General features: G+C 48.2%; 1 pseudogene; it reads right to left on the bottom strand.

The window, feature by feature from the left end:
- Window positions 1-234: 234 nt before the first annotated feature.
- The window catches only part of LOC138763116 (zinc finger protein 229-like), a 93,301-nt pseudogene continuing 87,535 nt past the window's right edge, over window positions 235-6,000 (bottom strand).

Here is a 6,000-nt window from a genome sequence, read left to right as displayed (position 1 = left end):
AAGTCAATGGTGATAAGTTAAAGTGTGATTCTGTTTTCATGTTTAAAGATAATTAAAAGCAACTTTTGTTTAAGTAATCACTTGTCTTGGTGAATCTCTATTGCTGTTGGGTTTTGGGGTCCTCTGAGCTAGTAACACAGGTGTTCTAAAGGACATTTAGTCAGTGACATAGATTGAGACCAGAGATAATGTCGCCCAGAACGTGCTTTGGAAGCCAAGAACGAGGCCAAAATCTTCCAGTCACACCCATTTTTATTCAATATCCATTAAGGTATAAGCTAGACAAGGTTTTTCCATACCAGCCAGCCCAACAAATACAAAGGAGAAGTGCCACAGATCTGGTGCAGTTTAGATGGAAAATCCAATGAACAGGTGCAGTAGGCCGACTGGAAATTATACAAACACACGGAGGGCTGGAGCTACAATGAAAACCCCATTGGAACTATCTGGACTCCAACCACAACTGGAGGGACAATACTTTATATTCCATCTCCACAGTCTCCAACCAGACAGCATGAACATTAACCCAATTTCTGTTCATCCCTTTTTCTGAGTTTCTCTTTCCCTCATCTCTCTGTCTCCTTTCCCCCAGTTCCCCCCTTCCTTTCAAAGAGAAATGCTCTTCCCTCGCCTGTAACTTCTCAGCTCTTTACGGTTCTACACGGCCACCTGTGTCCACCTACAACCACTTACCAGTGACCCTGTGCTGTTCCTCACCCCTCCTTCCTGCATCCACCTACAACCACTTAGCAGTGACCCTGTGCTGCTCCCCCTGCCCCTCCCTCCTTTTCCTTCGGGTGACTGCCTGTGTTTCCACATTTCTGACCAAGGTCCCAATTCTTAACGTTGTCTGCCTTTCACTTCCTCTCATGGCTGTGTCCTGAGTTTCTCCAGCACTAATGTGCATTGCACCTTATGTTCTGTCCTCGAACTCTCCAACCAGATGGCATCAATGTCACTTCTCCAATTTCTGTTATCCCTCTGTTCCATCTTCTCCAGTTTCTCAGCCCCTTCACTTCCTTCTCCCATCAGAGATCTTTCACCTTCTCCCCTGCTCCTCTCAGCTTCTCTCTCTTCACCCCTCCCATCAGCACCCACATTTAACCCCTTTCCCCTCACCATTTTATCCAGATGTCTGTCTCATTTTTGTAACTCCTGGTAAGGGGCTCAGCCCCAAAATGTCAACTTCCCTTGACTTTTTATGGATGCTGTACAACCTTCCCTAATCACCTGAAAATCCAGAGGTTGCAGCAGAGTTTCAAACTGAATCAATTCCAAACATCAAAGGGAACTTGCACGGGTAAGTCTCATCCACCAATTAACGACGTTGACGTCTTCTGTCTAGTTTGTGATCTCAACATAAAATCCCAGTCAGACTGTAGGGCTGAATGAACTCCATACACAGGGAGAAGGTGAACAGTTTCTCCCCAATGCAAAATCAACAGTGGGCTTGCAGAGAGGACGAATCGGCGAATCCCTTTCCATACTTGGTAGCAGAGAATGGTCTCTCCCTGGTGTGAACTCTCTGGTGCCTCCGCATGTTGGTGGAATGAGTGAATCTAATCCCACACATGGTGCAGGTGAATGGTTTCTCCCCAGTGTGAATTCGCTGGTGTACCTGCAGGCTGGAAGAGTGAGAGAACCCCTTCTCGCACACGGTGCAGGTGAATGGTTTCTCCCCAGTGTGAACCCGCTGGTGTACTTGCAGACTGGATGGCCGAGAGAACCCCTTCCCACACACAGAGCAAATGAATGGTTTATCCCCAGTGTGAACCCGCTGGTGTGCCTGCAGGCTAGATGGTCGAGAGAACCCTTTCCCACAGAGTGAGCAGGTGAATGGCCTCTCCCCAGTGTGAATTCTCTGGTGCTTCAGCAGGTCGGAGGATCGAGAGAATCCCTTCCCACACAGTGAGCAGGTGAACGGTTTCTCCCCAGTGTGAATTCTCTGGTGCTTGAGCAGGTTGGAGGATCGAGAGAATCCCTTCCCACACAGGGAGCAGGTGAACGGTTTCTCTCCAGTGTGAACTCTCTGGTGTTGTAGCAGGCCGGAGAGCTGAGAGAACCCCTTCCCGCACAGGGAGCAGGTGAACGGTTTCTCCCCAGTGTGAACCCGCTGGTGTGTTTGCAGGTTAGAGGGCTGACAAAACCCCTTCCCACACAGGGAGCAGGTGAATGGTTTCTCCCCGGTGTGAACCCACTGATGTTGTAGCAGGTGCGAGGATCGACAGAACCCCTTCCCGCACAGTGAGCAGGTAAACGGTTTCTCCCCAGTGTGAACCCGCTGGTGTACGTGCAGGTCAGAGGATCGAGAGAACCCCTTCCCGCACAATGAGCAGGTGAACGGTTTCTCCCCGGTGTGAACCCGTTGGTGTACCTGCAGGTCGGAGGATCGAGAGAACCCTTTCCCGCAGAGAGAGCAGGTGAACGGTTTCTCCCCAGTGTGAACCCGCTGGTGTACCTGCAGGTTGGAGGGCTGAGAGAACCCCTTCCCACACAAGGTGCAGGTGAACGGTTTCTCCCCAGTGTGAACCCGCTGGTGTACCTGCAGGTTGGAGGGCTGAGAGAACCCCTTCCCACACAAGGTGCAGGTGAACGGTTTCTCCCCAGTGTGAATTCTCTGGTGTTTCTGCAGGTTGGAAGACTGAGAAAACCCCTTCCCACACACAGTGCAGGTGAATGGTTTCTCCCCAGTGTGAATCCTCTGGTGTGTCTGCAGGGTGGAGGACTGAGAAAACCCCTTCCCACAAAGGGAGCAGGTAAATGGTCTCTCCCCGGTGTGAATCGTCTGGTGTTGTAGCAGGAGGGATGATCGAGAGAACCCCTTTTCACACACACAGCATTTAAAGGCTCTCTCCCCAGAGTGAATGTTCTGGTGCTGCAGGAGGCTGGAGGTCTGGGTGAACCCCTTCCCACACATGTGGCAGGTGTACAGACTCTCCCCAGGGGGAACACACTCATGTTCCTCCAGGTTCTTGGAAGTTTGAAAGCTCTTCCCACAGCCAGAGCAAGTGAATGGGCTTCCCCTAGTGGGGACACACTGGTGTTGAAGCAATGTGTCAGAGCTGGCGAGTCTCTCCCCACACTTGGAACAGGGGAACGGTCTCTCCCCAGTGTGAGCACAGTCGTGCATTTCCAGCAAGTCCACAGAAAGCCCTGCATCACCGCATGCTTCACTGGTCACCTGACCCTGCATGTTGCCAATTGGCTGAAGTCCACTTGTAAGGATCTCCTTGCTCCCTATCCACTGAGAAATCTGGCTGATACTTTGGTCCCGAGGAATCCAGTTGGAGTGTCCCACCACAACGTGGTGTCTGAAGCTTCCTGCCTGGAAATGCACCGTTTTCTTAACCCTGTGAAAAGAAGATGGTGGAGTGAAAGGGAGAAAGGTATTTCCTGAAGCCAGTATTCCAGGACGACACACCCTGGAGGCATGGCCAGCAACGTGACAAATTGTACAAGTGTTCTGAACTGTGAGGAGGATTTCCGTGGTCAGGAGAAACAAGTGTCATACGTTTTGTGGGAAGGAGGACAGTGAACACACACTGGAGACCAAGGAACTGATCATGAACCCAGCATTTACTGTTACGTGGGGTCTAGTTTTGTGAATAGTATTTTAGTAAACCCATGATGATAAGAGATATGGCAGGAATTATTGCGATTTTTTGTAGTTTTAGTTTGGGAGGTTGATAACCACATTATTACCCAGAATCCTTAATGGTCCAGAAACCCTTCTGTCTAACATGCCTCAATAGTGCATGTAAACTGCATCCCCACGTCACCTTTGCATAGTGACATTAGAAGGATCCACATCTTCCAACTGATCGGAACCACCCAACCCACCAACAGTAACGTTAGAGACTTGTCACTCAATCACCATAACCCCATATGACTCCGTCCAAATGTCAATAACGTTCATTTCCAACTAGACACAGAACTGCCTCAGCAACAATGGGGGGGGGGATGGGAAAAGGGGTTCCTTTGCAAAGATGGTGCTGTGGCAAGAATTCAGTTGCATCTGGGAGCCAAGTATGGTCAGAGGCCAGATAATGGTGTGTGGACAGGCAAGGAATGGGGAGGGAACACAGACCTGGATGTTGGTAGCTCTGGCTACAAAGTGGAGTCTCTCTCCCCTTTTCCCTCTGTCTCCTTTCCCCCAGCTCTGTTTTCACACAGCCAACCCCCTTCCCCTATCAATTCTCACCGTTTTCTCACCTACCCTTCCATCTATATCCAATTAACACCTTATTTCTGTTTGACTACACAAAACGACCAGACTAACTTAATCACCAGAGAAAAATGTTCAGCATAACATTGAACCAAAGGTAAAGCCACGAGCCTATGGAGATAAAGAAGAAGAAGAAAATCTGCAGATGCTGGGGTCAATTGCAGAACACCAACATGCTGGAGAAACTCAGCAGATCACGCAGCTTCTACAGGTAGTAAAAGCTGAACAATGTTACAGGCCCAAACCCTTCATCATGAATCTATAAAAACACGTAATTGCCTAAGTAAAAAGGTGGGGGATAAAATGTAAGAGGTGGATCCATGTGGAAGGGGAGAAGAGAAAGAAGCTGAGAAGTGATAGGGAGGAGGGCAGAGGAGCAAGAAGGGAAGTGCTCTGATAGGAGATGGAAGAAGAGGGGTTGGGGATGGAGGGAAGGAGACAGGAAGAAAGTGAGAGAATGTTCCAGAAGATTGGTTCCTGTGTGAGTTTCTACAGCATGTCCATGTATTTGCTTGTGTTTCTCTGATTGACACCTCCCCGCACGCTTTTGGATGCTGCATCTGTCAATCTGCTCACAGGGTGGGGCTAACAGCAATGGGTGGGACTGATTGGCCAGTGGGCAGCATTTTCTGTGATGCCATTTCCTGACGGGCAACGCACATCAAGGAAAGAAGAGACAACATAAAATAAAAAGCAGAATTCTTAATCTGATGCACATCCAGAGAAGATGTCAGCATTTTTACCACAGTCCAGAAACCACTCCATCTATCCCGCCTTCAAAAGGAGAATCAGATGTCACCACACCCAACACCTGCCCACTCATCCCAGCTCTCCATCTTCCACCAATGGTTGACTTCGGAAATCTGTCACTCTCTTGGGCTCGGCTCCAGACAAATCACCGAATTGTTTGCCTTACTAGAGCCTGTATAAAAGGGATGGGAATGTTGCTTAATATTTATAATGCCACTCAGTATGATTTTGGAACTTTATGGCAGCATTGGGCAGGTGGGGGGGCGGTTTAACATCCTCAGAGACACCTATTACAAAAGCCACTTTTGTTGTCAACCTACTGACGTCCCTCTCCCAGCCAACCCACCTCACATTTATAAAATGTGATGCACAGACCAAGGCCCAGGACCTTGCATCCTTTGGGAACGCTTACGCAGATGCAATTGCAAAAGCTGCTGCTAGAAAAAGTCCCCTCATTGTTTATTCAGAAAGCAATAAACTGTCTTGCCTGATATGGAGGATGTTGCAAAACTTCAGGGGGGGACATCTCTGGTCATTTGATTAAGCTCTGGAAAAAGCAGGGGTGCGCCAGAGATCCAGAAATTCAATGATGGGCCACCCTGCAGCACAAGTCTGTGTACCTGATGTATTTTTACCTGTGTTACGTACTATGACCCACATTGGGAATGAGGGAATGGTGAAAGTAGCACTACAAACATGGTGGCACCCAAGTATACTATTTGTCAGAAAACCTACCCTGCTCAAGCTGTTAAATGTATGCTGGGTGTAATGGATCTGTTAATAATATTTAGGTCATAGATTCTCAAAATGGGGTGTGGGAATATTTTGGTGGGGCGCAGGAATATTTTGGGAAATAATTAAAAAGTTGGTTTGAAAAAATAAACTCATTAGGTTGGTGTGAAAGATGTGACTTGGCAACACTGTCAATACGACACAATTGTGGTAACTTCCAAGTAAAATCACTTTGTTCTTTTTATTATCATAACATGTTTTTGCTCTTCAGATGTTCTCTTTTGTTTCTCTTA

This window comes from Narcine bancroftii, chromosome 5, assembly GCF_036971445.1.
Source record: "Narcine bancroftii isolate sNarBan1 chromosome 5, sNarBan1.hap1, whole genome shotgun sequence".
Classification (NCBI taxonomy): Eukaryota; Metazoa; Chordata; class Chondrichthyes; order Torpediniformes; family Narcinidae; genus Narcine; species Narcine bancroftii.
Note: the sequence above shows the minus strand (reverse complement) of the source record. Positions and strands in the feature narration are given on the sequence as shown.